This window comes from Ranitomeya variabilis, chromosome 3, assembly GCF_051348905.1.
Source record: "Ranitomeya variabilis isolate aRanVar5 chromosome 3, aRanVar5.hap1, whole genome shotgun sequence".
Taxonomy (NCBI): Eukaryota; Metazoa; Chordata; class Amphibia; order Anura; family Dendrobatidae; genus Ranitomeya; species Ranitomeya variabilis.
The window spans coordinates 644,114,808-644,131,573 of NC_135234.1; the positions used below are offsets into that span (position 1 = coordinate 644,114,808).

At 46.7% G+C, this 16,766-nt stretch overlaps 1 protein-coding gene across 1 annotated transcript in view; it reads right to left on the bottom strand.

Annotated features, from left to right (window-relative positions):
* The window catches only part of ZBTB39 (zinc finger and BTB domain containing 39), a 28,415-nt gene extending 12,745 nt beyond the window's left edge, over positions 1–15,670 (bottom strand). The window contains exon 1 of the mRNA XM_077297696.1: positions 15,415–15,670. The gene's annotated coding sequence lies outside the window, so the exon portion shown is untranslated. The remainder of the gene's footprint in view (positions 1–15,414) is intronic.
* Positions 15,671–16,766: the final 1,096 nt, after the last annotated feature.

The following is a 16,766-nucleotide window of genomic DNA, read 5'->3' on the forward strand; positions in this document are numbered from 1 at the left end:
CAGGCAGCTGGCGAGACCAATCAGCGAATGAATATCCGTGACGGAAGTTGCCGACAGAAAGACGGAAGTACCCCTTAGACAATTATATATATAGATGAGGGCAGGGGCAGTGCAAACATTTTTTATCTCACCGGTGTACCTCATTAACGCTATAATCCAGATTATATAATTGAGGGGCAGTATTCAAGGGCTGGGAGTTTTTAGAGATCTCAAGAAACACCAACATAACTCCTCCCCAGGGCGTCTCCGACTGGACGGGTGTCATGGAAGGGGTGTTTATAATTTAAGTTTTTCAGTCTGAATTTCCATAAGAGATATGTGACTGATCATGTTTTAAATTCTATCTACAATTCTTTGTTACTGTCTCTCCATGGAATACATAACACATGGATACTAACCCTTTTTTAACATGCTGTATTTATTGAAATGTATATATCATTGATTACCACTTCAGTTGCTGTTTAAATTTGCCTGTTTATTTCAGCTTTTAATTGTATTTTTTTTTATAAAAAAATTTTATGGGCAACACGGTGGCTCAGTGGATAGCACTGCAGCCTTGCAAAGCTGGAGTCCTGGGTTCAAATCCCACCAAGGACAACATCTGCAAGGAGTCTGTATGCTCTCCCCGTGTTTGCGTGGGTTTCCTCCGGGTACTCCGGTTTCCTCCCACATTCCAAAGACATACTGATAGGGAATGTAAATTGTGAGCCCCATCGGGGACAGCGATGATAATCTGCAGAATATGTTAGCGCTATATAAAAATAAAGAGTATTATAATATCTATATATATGATTGTCTAAGGGGTACTTCCGTCTTTCTGTCTGTCCTTCTGTCTGCAACTTCCGTCACGGAAATCCCGCGTCGCTGATTGGTCTCGCCAGCTGCCTGTCATGGCTGCCGCGGCCAATCAGCAATGGGCACAGTCCGATTAGTCCCTCCCTACTCCCCTGCAGTCAGTGCCCGGCGCCCGCATACTCCCCTCCAGTCACCGCTCACACAGGGTTAATGCCAGCAGAAATGGACCGCGTTATGTCGCAGGTAACGCACTCCGTTAACGCTGCTATTAACCCTGTGTGTCCCCAACTTTTTACTATTGATGCTGCATATACAGCATCAATAGTAAAAAGATCTAATGTTGCAAATAATAATAATAATTAAAAAAAGGTTATTATCACCTTCCGACGTCGCGGCTGTCCTCGGCAGTGCAAGCGGCAAGTTCCGGTGCCAAGGATGCTATGCGAGAAGGACCTGCCATGATGTCACAGTCATGTGACCGCGACGTCATCACAGGTCCTGCGCTCATACCAACCCTGGGACCGGAAGCTGCCGCGTGCACAGCACACAGGCGCCAGGACTTTAAGGGCCTTCGGAAGGTGAGTATATGTTTATTTTTTATTTTAAGTCTTTTTTAACCACGCATATAGTGCCCACATTGCTATATACTACGTGGGCTGTGTTACATACTGCGTCGGCTCTGTTATATACTACATCTCTGTGCTATACACTATGTAGCTGGGCAATATACAACGTGACTGTGCAATATACTACGTAGCTGTGCAATATACTAAGTGGCTGAGTCGGTTCTGTTATATACTACGTCGACTGTGCAATATACTACGTAGCTATGCAATATACTACGTGCCTCTACAATATACTACGTGCCTCTACAATATACTACGTGGCTCTGCTATATACTACATCGCTGACCAATATACTACATACAGTGCCTAAAAGTAGTATTCAACCCCCTGCAGATTTAGCAGGTTTAATAAGATGCAAATAAGTTAGAGCCTTCAAACTTCAAACAAGAGCAGGATTTATTAACAGATGCATAAATCTTACAAACCAAACAGTTTTGTTGCTCAGTTAAATTTTTATAAATTTTAAACATAAAAGTGTGGGTCAATTATTCTTCAACCCCTAGGTTTAATATTTTGTGGAATAACCTTTGTTTGCAATTACAGCTAATAATTGTCTTTTATAAGACCTGATCAGGCCGGCACAGGTCTCTGGAGTTATCTTAAGATGGGGGTCCGTCTCATTGTCCGAATTTAAGATATCTTACGCATGAAGATGGAAACTCCCTTGACTTGGTCTTCTCCCGGCTTGGCTCAGTGGATGATTTCACAAACTCCCCTCTCCCGCTCTCTGACCACAACCTTCTTTCATTCTCTATCAAGAACTGCCATCCCGCTCAGGTCACCCCCACTTTCCACACTTAAAGAAACATACAGGCCATTAACACCCAGAAACTTATGAAGAACTTGCAGTCCTCACTGGCCCCAATCTTCTCCATCTCATGTCCTGATTCTGCTCTGAAGCATTACAATGAAACCCTGCAAAGTGCCCTGGATGAAGCTGCACCTCCTATACATAGAACAACTCGGCACAGACGGCGACAACCATGGCACACGCTGCAAACATGTTTCCTGCAGCGGTTCTCCAGGTGCGCCGAATGTCTGTGGAGAAAATCTAATCTACTCGAAGATTTCCTCCATTATAAGTTCATGCTAAAAACAAACAACTCTGCCCTTCACCTCTCCAAACAAACCTATTTCAACACCCTCATCACCTCACTGTTAAATAACCCTAAACGTCTCTTTGATACTTTCCAGTCCCTACTCAACCCAAGAGAGCAGGCCCCAACCACAGATCTCCGCGCTGACGATCTGGCCAATTACTTCAAAGAAAAAATTGACCACATTCGACAGGAAATCATCTCCCAATCTCTTCATACCATGCACTGTCCTCCCTCCCCCACTGCATCTAGTTCACTCTCTGACTTTGAACCAGTTACAGAAGAAGTAAGCAGGCTCCTTACATCTTCTCGCCCGACCTGACCCCATTCCGTCACATCTCCTCCAGTCCCTTTCCCCGGCTCTCACCTCTCACCTAACAAATATTCAACCTTTCCCTCACTTCCGGTATTTTTCCTTCCTCATTTAAAGGGAACCTGTCACCTGAATTTGGCGGGACCAGTTTTGGGTCATATGGGCGGGGTTTTCGGGTGTTTGATTCACCCTTTCCTTACCCGCTGGCTGCATGCTGGCCGCAATATTGGATTGAAGTTCATTCTCTGTCCTCCGGAGTACACGCCTGCGCAAGGAAATATTGCAGGCAAGGATCAGTCCTAGGCCCCCTCCTCTTCTCTTTGTATACCGCCCCTATTGGTCAAACAATCAGTAGATTTGGTTTCCAGTACCATCTCTATGCTGACGACACCCAATTATACACTTCAGCTCCTGTTATCACGCCAACCTTTTTAGAAAACACCAGTGATTGTCTTACCGCTGTCTCTAACATCATGTCCTCCCTCTATCTGAAACTGAACCTGTCAAAAACTGAACTCCTCGTGTTCTCTCCCTCTACTAACCTACCTTTGCCTGACATTGCCATCTCCATGTGCGGTTCCACCATTACTCCAAAGCAACATGCCCGCTACCTTGGGGTCAGCCTTGATTCCGAGCTTTCATTCACCCCCCACATCAGATCACTGGCTTGCTCTTCTTATATGCATCTCAAAAACATTTCTAGAATTTGCCCATTTCTTACTTTCGACTCTGCAAAAACTCTTACTGTCTCACTTATTCATTCCCGTCTGGACTATTGTAACTCTCTACTAATCGGCCTCCCTCTTACCAAACTCTCTCCGCTCCAATCTGTCCTGAATGCTGCAGCCAGGATCATATTCCTCACCAACCGCTACATCGATGCCTCTACCTTGTGCCAGTCATTACACTGGCTACCCATCCACTCCAGAATCCAGTACAATGCGCATGCGCGGCCTCAGAAAGATGGCCGCCGCCACCGAGAAAGCCGTGATTCACCCAGCTCTGCTGCTCGCCTTGGATACCGGGCCGTGGCGTCACCTCACCTGTGGAAGGGACCCTGCTCATGCCATACCGCTCACTGCGCCTCATCATCCCCGCACCTATGCCGCCGCCACACTGCCAGTAAGCCTGCATTCCAACTATAAGACGCACCCCCCATTTTCCTCACAATTTTTTTTATTATAGTGGGAAAAATACGATATAACAGCACAAATTAAAACTGCATCAAATACAAATGCACAACAAAAATTCAGACATCTGGTACAGTTCTTGTCCAATCTGTACTGTAAAATATGCTGACCATTTCTCCAACGGTACCTGTTACACGCTGCTGTCATACTTATAACACTAGAAAAGAATGTCCTAGCAGATGGAACAGATTTCTATAGTCCTCATATAAACAAGGTTTTAAATAGCTTCACAAAAAAACAAACAGTATTTAGCAGAGCATAACTTGGGTGGTATTTTGCTCTACTACAGATACTACAGATCCAGCTCCAAGTTCGAAACCACTCCAATTTTCATGAAACGTGTGAGGTTTAGAAAACACAGGATCAGAAAGGCACCTGTAAGAGTATGTGCAGACAATCCGAAAGCGGTAATGCTTTGGACAAATGTTCCCTGCGCCCAAAGCACTGACGTCTATTGAACGCAGGAGAATCTGCATGTGTTCACTGAATTGTGCAGATTCAACGTGTCCAATACATTCTATGGGTGAAATTTCTCTTGCTGAGACTAGTGCCTTCACAAGAGAAATTGACATGCTGCGGTCTGTCTCCGCAGGAGCCTGTTGACGCATAGTGGGCATGAGATTTCTTGAAATCCCATCCACTATGCTGTAACATCTGGACGCTGTGGATTGGATGCTGCATAAGTACACAGCGTCCAACCCGCAGCGTATACTGATTACTTGCACATACCCTAACACAACCATCTGAAAATGGCCTTCGTGAAGGCATTACACTGTGTTCCAAATTATTATGCAAATAATATTTCCTCATATTTTCTCTAAATTACCTATCTGAATTGCAGTCATTGTTATTTTCCAGTCATCTACTATTCTAGTATAATTGCAATGTTTTGGAACAAACTGCCTATGAAAACAGTATCTTTTTTAAAAAATAAACATTCAAAATGCATGTTCCAAATAATTATGCACAGCAGAGTTTTCAACCTTTTTTTATTTTGAACAAAAAAATGGTCAATTGTGAAGTTATAAGCATTATCAGCTTATTACAAAATGAAATCAAACAGTTTTCAAGTGAAAACTTTATTCTATATGATGTTACATTTGCACATAGGACCCCTTGTTCGAAAGAAGCTTCTGAACTCTCTCGTCCATTGAATTTGTCAGTTTTTGGATGGTTTCTGCTTCAATTGTTTTGCATGTGGACAGAATACCCTCCCAGAGCTGTTGCTTAGATGTGAACTGCCTCCCGCCATCACTCCTTTTGATGATGCTCCAGAGGTTCTCAATGGGGTTGAGGTCAGGGGAAGATGGTGGCCACACCATAAGTTTGTCCTCTTTTATGCCCAGGGCTGCCACTAGAAATTTCGGGGCCCCATACTGGCAACATTTTCGGGGCCCCCTTAAGACTCCGCCCAGGCTCCACCCCAGCCCCGCCTCCAAACCTCGAACTGTCTACAGCACCACCGCTGACTCTTGGAAAAACTACACTTCTCACCAATCACACATTAACAGTTCCCATCACCAGATCACACACATAGCCAGCAGATTTTGTTTTGGCCAAAAGGTTTTTTTAATCTGCCACGATGACAAGGTAGACTCTTTTGGCCGGGCCCTACTCTACTCTAACTTATTAAACATTTGTTAAAATATGCAATACAATTTAGGTATATTTTTATTTATTTTTCAATTTTTCATATGACCAATAATTCCACATACAAGGGACAAATAACACAACACCATGACCAGACACCACATTATCACCACATAGTGACCTATAATACTATCTACAAGGAATAAATACTGCCACACCATGTGCAGACCACATATTACCACCACAGTGACCGAACAATATCGCATACAAGGGACAAATACCACAGCAGCATGTACAGACCACATATTACCACCACATGGTGACCAACTACATACAAGGAACAAATACCCACACAACATGACCAGACCACATATTACCACCACACGGTGACCGAATAATAGCATGTACAAGGAACAAATGCCACCACACCATGACCAGACCACATGTTACCACCACATAGTGACTAAATAATAGCACATACAAGGAACAAATACCGCCACACCATGGCCGGACAACATATTACCACCACATTGTGACTGAATAGTACAATACTGATCATTAATAAAAAAAAAAAATACTATCACCATAAGTGCTATTATACATAGGAGATTTGTACTTAGTATGCAGGGTCTGTGTACAGGTAATACAGTGGTCACCGATGTCATTATACACAGGAGCTCTATATATAGTGTCAGTGTACAGGTAATACAGGGATCACCAGTGACATTATACACAGGAGCTCTATATATAGTGTCAGTGTACATGTAATACAGTGATCACTAGTGACATTATACACAGGAGCTCTGTATATAGTGTTTAGTGTACAGATAATATAGTGATCACCAGTGACATTAAACACAGGAGCTCTGTATACAGTATACAGTGTATGGTGTCAGTGTATAGGTAATACAGGGATCACTAGTGGCATGATACACAGGAGCTCTGTATACAGTATATAGTGTATGGTGTCAGTGTACAGGTAACATACTGACTCACCAGTGATGTCTCTAGCTGAAGTCCTTCATCTTTGCGTTTCTTTTTAATCCAGCGCAGACCGCCATCACTTCTTTCAGCCAGGACTCGTCTCTGCATAAAATAACACAGTTATCTAGAGCACCGCTTCCAGAGCACATTCCCCACTTTTTTCCTTTCTTCTACACTACACATCTGAATACAGACATTCACCCACCATTAATATATACTGTAATTGGTTATTATGCAACCCACCATTCCAAATATAAATAATACGCCACTGAGCCCCTTCTAGCTATACATAGCCACTTTCCCCATTTAATATATAAATTAATTAGCACCTGTACTCTTTCTCCCAATTTATTTCCAGTCACTTTATCCTCAACGATCCCACTATGCACCTCCCGCTCTAACCCTAACTCCGATTCATTATAGCTACATGCCCCTTCTGCCTCAATTCATTGTCATGTCTTCTCTCTCTCCCACCCTCTATTCATTATCAACTGCTCTTCCCCACCCTCAAAATTCATTATTTGCTCTCCCTACCTTCAATATACCATTGGCTCTCCCCACCCCCACCTACAATTCAAGTGCTGTCCACCGTCCCTCACACTCACTTGATGTGCATGCAGTCCCCATCACCCCCACTTCATCATTTGCAGTCCACCTTACTTCATCATTTAGTCCCCTATCCCCCCTTCACTTCATCTGCAGTCCCCCTTACTTTATCAATTGCAGCCCCCTATCATTTCATCATGTGCAGTGCCCCCTCAACCACACCATCATCTGCAGCCCCCTATCATTTCATCATGCGCAGTGCCCCCTTAAACACACCCCTAACCAGCTAACCCTGATTACAGCTACGGTTGCGCACTCTAATTGTGAATAGAGGGGAACCTCAGAATATGACCGCACTGTTATTGAAAATAAGTCTCTTACAAAAACGAACATTGACTTTACCGCCACATTATGACCATATGCAACTTTGATGGTCACAATACTCCGAGTGCCCCTATAAAAATGATGCTTAAGTGCCCACTTAACATTTAATAATGTCCCCTAAGTTCCCTCATGTACTGCTCCATTATACACTGTATGGTGAGCTTAAAGCTTCCTTATACACAGTCTAAGGCCCCCACAGCTCCCCTATACACAGTATGATGATTCTATAACTCCCCCATACACCGTATGATGTTCCCACTTCTCCCCTATTTACACAGTATGATGTTCCCACTTATCCCCTATTTACACAGTATGATGTTCCCACTTCTCCCCTATTTACACAGTATGATGTTCCCACTTCTCCCCTATTTACACAGTATGATCCCACTGCTCCCCTATAGATAATGAGCCCAATGCTCCCCTATACACAGTATAATGCTGACAGAACTCCACTATAGAAAGTATAATGCCCCCCAGAGCTCCCCTATATACAGTGTAATGGGCCAACAGCTCCCATATGCACAATATGCCTTCACAGATTCCTATACCCAGTATGATGGGCCTGCAGCTCCCTTACACACAGTATGATGGGCCCGCAGCTCCCTAATACACAGTATAATGGGCCCGCAGCTCCCTTACACACAGTATGATGGGCCCACAGCTTCCTTATACACAGTATGATGGGCCCGCAGCTCCCTTATACACAGTATGATGGGCCCGCAGCTCCCGTATACACAGTATGATGGGCCCGCAGCTCCCTTATATATAGTATGATGGGCCCGCAGCTCCCATATATACAGTATGATGGGCCCGCAGCTCCCTTATACACAGTATGATTGGCCCGCAGCTCCCTTATACACAGTGTGATGGGCCCACAGCTCCCGTATACACAGTGTGATGGGCCCACAGCTCCCGTATACACAGTATGATGGGCCCGCAGCTCCCTTATACATAGTATGATGGGCCCGCAGCTCCCTTATACACAGTATGATGGTCCCGCAGCTCCCTTATACATAGTATGATGAGCCCACAGCTCCCTTATACACAGTATGATTGGCCCGCAGCTCCCTTATACACAGTATGATGGGCCCGCAGCTCCCTTATACACAGTATGATTGGACTTACAGCTCCCTTATACACAGTATGATTGGCCCGCAGCTCTCTTATACACAGTGTGATGGGCCCGCAGCTCCCGTATACATAGTATGATGGGCCCGCAGCTCTCTTATACACAGTATGATGGACTTACAGCTCCCTTATACACAGTATGATGGACCCGCAGCTCCCGTATACACAGTATGATGGACTCGCAGCTCCCGTATACACCGTATGATGGACATTTACTCATCCTCCGGCGTATTCAGTATTTTGGGGCACTGCTGCAGTGCCGCTGCTCAAACTTGTGAGCGCAGCTTCTGACAGGCCAGAAGTTAGAAGCTATGTCACAAGCGCTCAATGTAAGACTATGAGGCTATGTGCACTTTGTTGCGGATTTCCTGTGTTTTTTGTGCAGATTTCACCTGCGTTTTACCACCTGCGGAATCCTATACAGGAGCAGGTGTAAAATGCTGCGGAATCTGCAAATAGAATTGACATGCTACGGAAAATGCAATGCAGCGTTTCCGCACCATGGGCACTGCGGATTTGGTTTTCCATAGGTTTAAATGGTACTGTAAACCAGATGGAAAACTGCTGCAGATCCGCAGCGGCCAATCCGCACCATGTGCACATAGCCTGAGAGAACGAGGCCAGAACGAGGCTCCCATAGACTCACATTGATTAGTGACCTTTGCGCTGCTCCATGAAACACTGGAGCCTTGGACAGGCCACAAACTGCAGGAGACGGAGCCAAGCAGAGACTAAGGCTACGTTCACATTTGCGTTCGGCGCCGCAGCGTCGGGTGCTGCAGCGTCCCCGCATGCGTCATGCGCCCCTATATTTAACATGGGGGCGCATGGACATGCGTTGCACTTGCGTTTTTTGACGCATGCGTCGCTGTGGTGCATGCGTCAGGGCGCAGAGGACGCAGCAAGTTGCAGTTTTTTCTGCGCCCAAAACCATGCAAAAGTGGACGCATGCGTCACAAAACGCTGCGTTGTGCATGCGTTCACATTTGCGTTGTGCGTTGCGTCGCCGACGCTGCGGTGCACAACGCAAATGTGAACGTAGCCTAAAACAGATGAAGACGCCAGAAGGTGAGTATCAGACAGGCGGCAGGGGACGAGGATTTTCAGCACCTGGAAGTGGTGCTGTATAAATGTGATGCAGCTCTTGGTTACTGTATGGGGGCTCCTTATACTAAGACTCATAAAATACCCAGGTGGTACATATCAAAGGCCCCCGACCCCCATCTCCAGCCTCCCTGTACATATACTATCATAACATAACATTATAATATTCAGCCCCCAGTGACCTGTCCCCCTCCCCCACAATACCCCCATCGTCTCACATCCACCCCTCAGTGCCCTGTCCCACCTCACCCACCTTCAGCCCCCACAACACCCCCATGGTCTCACGTTCACCCCCCAGTGCCCTGTCTCCCCTCCCCCACAATACCCCCATGGGCTCACATTCACACCCCAGTGCCCTGTCTCCCCTCCCCCACAATACCCCCATGGGCTCACATTCACCCCCCAGTACCCTGTCCCCCCTCACCCACCTTCAGCCCCCACAACACCCCCATGGGCTCACATTCACCCCCCAGTGCCCTGTCTCCCCTCCCCCACAATACCCCCATGGGCTCACATTCACACCCCAGTGCCCTGTCCCCCCTCACCCACTTTCAGCCCCCACAATACCCCAAGGGTCTCACAGTGACATACCTGAATTTAATAAACCTAAAATGTCCCATCCCCAGCACTTACTGATAAAGTTTGCACTGCAGGACCAGGAAGTGTCAGTGAATGCAGGGTGTGGGCACTAGGACCCAGCGTTCCTGAGCCAATCCCAGCCTGCACAGAGTGAGGAAAACTGCAGCCAACAGGAAAAGCTTCATGATCAGGTCAGACATGGCGAAACCATTCACTGCAGGAGGGAGACTCTGCAGCCGTCAGTGTGCTAGTAGCCAGCGTGCAGCTTGTCAGACGGGAGCAGACGTTATACTGCTCTGCTCCTAAGCGGTGTTCTGCCTCGTCACAGAAGTGGCCCTGCCCTGGCTCCCCGTGGGCCCCTTCATGTGACAGGGCCCGGGGCGATGGCCCCCTCTGCCCCCCCCCCCTACGCTACTGGCTAGAATGGATGGGCTGTAGTCAGGACCTGCAGGGAGCCCATACATTCTAGCTACAGCCGAGCAGGAGCTGCGCAGCCGACTAGGTGACGGCCGTGCACAGCTCCTAGACGGCTCCCGGGCCCCAGCGCTGACATGTGCGCCGCAGTGCACAGTATTTTAGTGCATGATGGGGCCCGATCAGTAGAAGCACAACAGTGGGGCCCCGGATCTGCGGGCCCCTCTGTGTACTGCTGCTGACCGGGCCCCATACAGCAGTAATGCCTGTAATGCCCTGATGGCGGCCCTGTTTATGCCCATAGCAGCCAGAGATGCAGATGTGTTTTTTGCAGCATGAGACGGTGCATTATCATGCATGAAAATGATCTTGCTGCGGACAGCACGGTTCTTCGTCTTGAACCATGGCAGGAAGTGTTGTTTTAGAAACTCCACATAGATTATGGAGTTCATCTTTACCCCTTCAGGGATCATAAAGGGGCCGACAATCTCTCTCCCCACGATTACACATTACTCCACTTCCTCCTTGTTGGCGCCTTAGCCGTGTTTTCATGGGGTGTCCATCAATCAGCCATCCTCCACTCCATCCATCTGGACCATCGAGCGTTGCACGGCACTCATCGGTGAACAAAACAGTTTGGAAGTCAGTCTTCATGTATCGTTTGGCCCACTGGAGCCGTTTCTGCTTGTGTGCAGTGGATAGAGGTGGTCGACAGGATGGCTTATGCACAGATGCAAACCTCTGAAGGACCCTGGATCTTGTTGTTCTGGGGACGTTGGAGGCACCAGCAGCTTCAAAAACTTGTCTGCTGCTATGAAAAGGCATTTTTGCAGCTGCTCTTTTAACCTTATGCAATTGCCTGTTGGAAAGAGTCCTCAATTTTTCCTTATCAGCACGCACACGTGTGTGCTGGGAATCAGCTACATACTTCTTGCGATGATCACAATGAAGTGTCTTGGCAATGTTGATTGTAGTCATGCCTTGACCTAAATACTCCACAATTTGTTGCTTCTAAGCAGCCGACACATCCTTTTTCTTTCCCATTTTGGCAAAAAATGTAGGCTGCTTAATAATGTGGAACAGCCTTCTTAAGTAGTCTTGCCTTTATTTGGACACACCTGCCAAACTAATTTGCACAGGTATCTGCAATTGCTTTCAGTGATATAAAGAGCCCTGACACACATCACCATCAATGAGTTTAAATGACAAACAAAAAAATTCTAACCTTATCACTCCTAAACTCTTTGTGCATAATAATTTGGAACACAGTGTATATTACATTGAGAGATTTAGGATTATGGTTAGTGTCGGTTATAGGGGCCGAAAAATAATATGACTTTACAGTCCTCAAATTAATCTACTATATAACTGTCTAAGGGGTACTTCCGTCTTTCTGTCTGTCCTTCTGTCTGTCTTTCTTTCTGTCACTGATATTCATTGGTCGCGGCCTCTGTCTGTCATGGAATCCAAGTCGCTGATTGGTCGTGGCAAAACGCCAACGACCATTGCCATGACCAATCAGCGACACGCACAGTCCGGAAGAAAATGGCCGCTTCTTACTCCCCGCACTCAGTGCCCGGCGCCCGCATACTCCCCTCCGGTCACCGCTCACACAGGGTTAATGCCGGCGGTAACGCACTCTGTAACCGCTGCTATTAACCCTGTGTGTCCCCAATTTTTTACTATTGATGCTGCCTATGCGGCATCAATAGTAAAAAAAATGTAATGTTAAAAATAATAAAAAAACAAAAAACCTGCTATACTCACCCTCCGTAGTCCGCCGAGCCGCTCGCGCCGGCAGCCATCTTCCGCTCCCGGCGATGCATTGCGAAATTACCCAGAAGACTTAGCGGTCTCGCGAGACCGCTAAGTCATCTGGGTAATTTCGCAATGCATCCTGGGAACGGAAGATGGCGGCCGGCGCGAGCGGCTTGGCAGAGCTTCGGTGGATCCCAAGCGTCGGTAATATTTCAGTGTCCACACCACCCAAGACATCTTCAGTGTGGGCGGTGATGTAAGAAACTAGTGAGCAACTGCAGCGCTACCCCTGTTACATCCTGTTTCAGGAGATGTGATGGGACGCTGCAGGGAGTGAGTGCAGCCCCAGCCTCCTGTGACGTCCTCTTTGAGACTCTTCATAAAACAAAACATCACAGGAAGTGCAGTAAATAAACACATTTAAGTATTAGATTAGGAAAAGTGTCGAGTATTGTGTAATAAAAGATATTACAAGAGTGGTTATAGTGGAAACTTCCACTGCTCAAAAAAATAAAGGGAACACTTAAACAACAGAATATAACTCCAAGTAAATCAACCTTCTGTGAAATCAAACTGTCCACTTAGGAAGCAACACTGACAATCAATTTCACATGCTGTTGTGCAAATGGAATAGACAACAGATTATTGGCAATTATCAAGACACACTCAATAAAGGAGTGGTTCTGCAGGTGCAGGTGGGACCACAGACCACATCTCAGTACCAATGCTTTCTGGCTGATGTTTTGGTCACTTTTCAATGTTGGTTGTGCTTTCAAACTCGTGGTAGCATGAGACGGACTCTACAACCCACACAAGTGGCTCAGGTAATGCAGCTCAACCAGGATGGCACATCAATGCAAGCTGTGGCAAGAAGGTTTGCTGTGTCTGTCAGCGTAGTGTGCAGAGGCTGGAAGTGCTACCAGGAGACAGGCCAGGACACCAGGAGAGGTGGAGGGGGCCGTAGGAGGGTAACAACACAGCAGCAGGACCGCTCAGCCTTTGTGCAAGGTGGAACAGGAGGAGCACTGCCAGAGCCCTGCAAAATGACTTCCAGCAGGCCACAAATATGCATGTGTCTGCACAAACGGTTAGAAACAGACTCCATGAGGATGGTTTGAGAGCCCGACGTCCACAGATGGAGGTTGTGCTCACAGCCCAACACTGTGCAGGACGCTTGACATTTGCCACAGAACACCAGGATTTGCAAACTTGCCACTGGTGCCGTGTGTTATTCACAGATGAAAGCAGGTTCACACTGAGCACATGTGACAGATGTGACAGAGTCTGGAGACGCAGTGGAGAGGGATCTGCTGCCTGCAACATCCTTCAGCATGACCGGTTTGGCAGTAGGTCAGTAATGGTGTGGGGTGGCGTTTCTTTCTACCAAAGAACCGAGATGAGGTCCTCAGACCCCTTGTGAGACCATATGCTGGTGCGGTTGGCCCTGGGTTCCTCCTAATGCAGGGCAATGCCAGACCTCATGCGGCTGGAGTGTGTCAGCAGTTCCTCGTACCATCCACCAATGGCACGTTGCACCACAGAATGTCCAGGAGTTGGTGGATGCTTTAGTCCAGGTCTGGGAGGAGATCCCTCAGGAGACCATCCGCCCCCTCACCAGGAGCAAGCCCAGGCATTGTAGGGAGGTCATACAGGCACGTGGAGGCCTCACACACTACTGAGCATCATTTCCCTGTCTTCATGCATTTCCACTGAAGTTGGATCAGCCTGTAACTTCATTTACCACTTTGATTTTGAGCATCATTTCAACTCCAGACCTCCGTGTGCTATTAGTTGTGATTTACGTTGATAATTTTTAGGTTTTATTGTTCTCAACACATTCCACTATGTAATGAATAAAGATTTACAACTGGAATATTGAATTCAGTGATATCTAGGATGCAGGATTTTAGTGTTCCCTTTATTTTTTTGAACAGTGTACTTAGAAAACACATTTTAGGTGTTGAACCACCCCGTTAAAAACAGGGCTATGTAGTCGGAGTCATGGAGTCAGTGTCCATTTTGGTGGAGTCAGAATAGAATGGACAGATATTGGGTACAGTAGTACAATGCAGGATGTGCTATAGAAATGAAATGTGCTATAGATGTCTGTTATATTTCTGACCTAAGGATCTCGGCTCTTAGTTGAGATGAATCTGGGCTGCACTTTATGTACATGCTCAGTAGTGGCCAGTGCTGGGGAGTCGGGAGGTTTGGCTTACTGCCCCCACAGCCCTGGTAAAAAAGGGCTTGAGAAAGCAAAAAACGCACGTCAGTGGCTGCAGCGGTCTGGACTCATTATGCGTAAGCTATTGTTTGGGTGTTATGGGCTGTTGTGAAATTGACACATGGATACCTTGCGCTGTTATTTATTTTGATTTTTCCTCTGTGTTATCCATGTGCATCCCTGATATTCATCCACCCATCTCTCACTATTTTTGACCCTACATCCCTCCGCTGCCTACCGTCATGTGTCCTCCATCTGAATGTATTATGGATTTGTCTAAACCTGGTTTGATTGTGATTTTGGCAATAAAGATGACCTTTCATCTATTTACCTGTGGTTTGTTGCTACTCCGTTTTTCACTTAGGACTAGTGTGAACCTGTAGGAAGCCCTATAGTGACTATATATTACATAGAACTAGCAGACAGCAGTCCCTGTGCATGCTCGGGCTTGTAGTCCGCCGGCAGCTCACGCCCACAGTGTAATAACAGTGCACAGCTCAGAACAGAGGCTTCGTCTATCCGCAGGACTCCGGGCGCAGATGTAAACACACACCCCGGGCACGGTGCCCTTCGCCCTGTGGCAGCAGCAGTCCCGGGCACTCACAGAGTCTCTCGCACCGCTGCTGTACTTGTGTACAGTGGAGCGGACACGAGCTGTATACGAATAACCGGGGAATCTTACCGAAAACTCCTCGGTGCCTCACCGGCCGGATAACACAAAGGCAGCTCGGTGGATCCGGCCTCCGTACAAAAACGAGAGCACCGTGCTCCGAAACAAGAGCGCCATCATCCAGCGACCTACGGGGCGTCAGAAAGAACAGCACCATCTAGTGTGTGGAGGCTGTGCTACAGGTCGCCTCTCCCGGCGTGTTCATACACATGGGTCGTTCATGGCCTGCACCTAATGCCAGGAGAGAAGCTGCATGGAGAAGCCCGGGAAAGTGTTACATCATGGCAGCTGTGCACTGCGACTTGTGGTCCTCCTAGGTGCACTGAGCTGACAACTTCTAACTTGGCTACCTGCAAAACTGGCAAAGCATGCTGGGAGTAGTATCTGGACCTCTGGAGGACCGCAGGATGCCTGTGAAGCTTCCTCAACACACGGGACCTTCCACACTCTGGAGTTTCTCTTTCATTGTCCCCCGACCACAGCAATCATTAATATATGCAGAAAGTGTATTCAACTATTTAGCGGTCGCCGTCATCTGTCCAACGCAGCGGCATCACGTTACCGCAGCAGGGTTGGAGATGGGAGACGTATTTGGATACACTACACACATACACTAATGATTGTTACCAAGGGGAAAAATTAAAAACGTTTAGAGTGTCTCTGTTAAGCCAAGTTCACACGTTCAGTATTTGGTTAGTATTTTACATCACTATTTGTAAGCCTAAGGGCTCATACTCATTTGCGAGAAATACGGACAAGTGCACTCTGACCAATGTTATTCAATGGGTGACATCTCATCTGCGACACTCGCCAATGCAAGTCAATGGATGCGAGAAAAAAACGAAGAGCACCCACACCATGAGAGTGCTGTCTGTTTTTTACGCACCGGTGCCCTTTCAAAAGCCGGTAATTCATGTGTGTCGTACAGTAAAATCACACTGACAGATTAGAATAGAATAGATATATACACATAGAATACATAGATATATACATGTCAGTAACACATATATACAGCTCTGGCAAAAATTAAGAGACCACTGCACAGTTTTATAAAAATCAGCTTCTCTACATATCTGACAGCCATTCCATTCCAGAGTACACCTCATTCTACTTATTGTGCTTCTGATTAGGTGATCACCTGAACCAAGTCTTATTTAATGAAGGAAAGTATAAAAAAAACCTGCTGTGGTGTTCACAATCCTCCTTCAATAGGACAAGCTGGATGGCAAAACAAGTGCTAGTAATATCCCAAAAGTAATAGGAATGAAAAAATAACTTTGAACCATGCCAAAGGAGTTGAAAACAAAAGTCTTGAGTGAGGAAAAGGGCTCAATTCTGGCTTTACTAGCAGAGGGACACAGAGA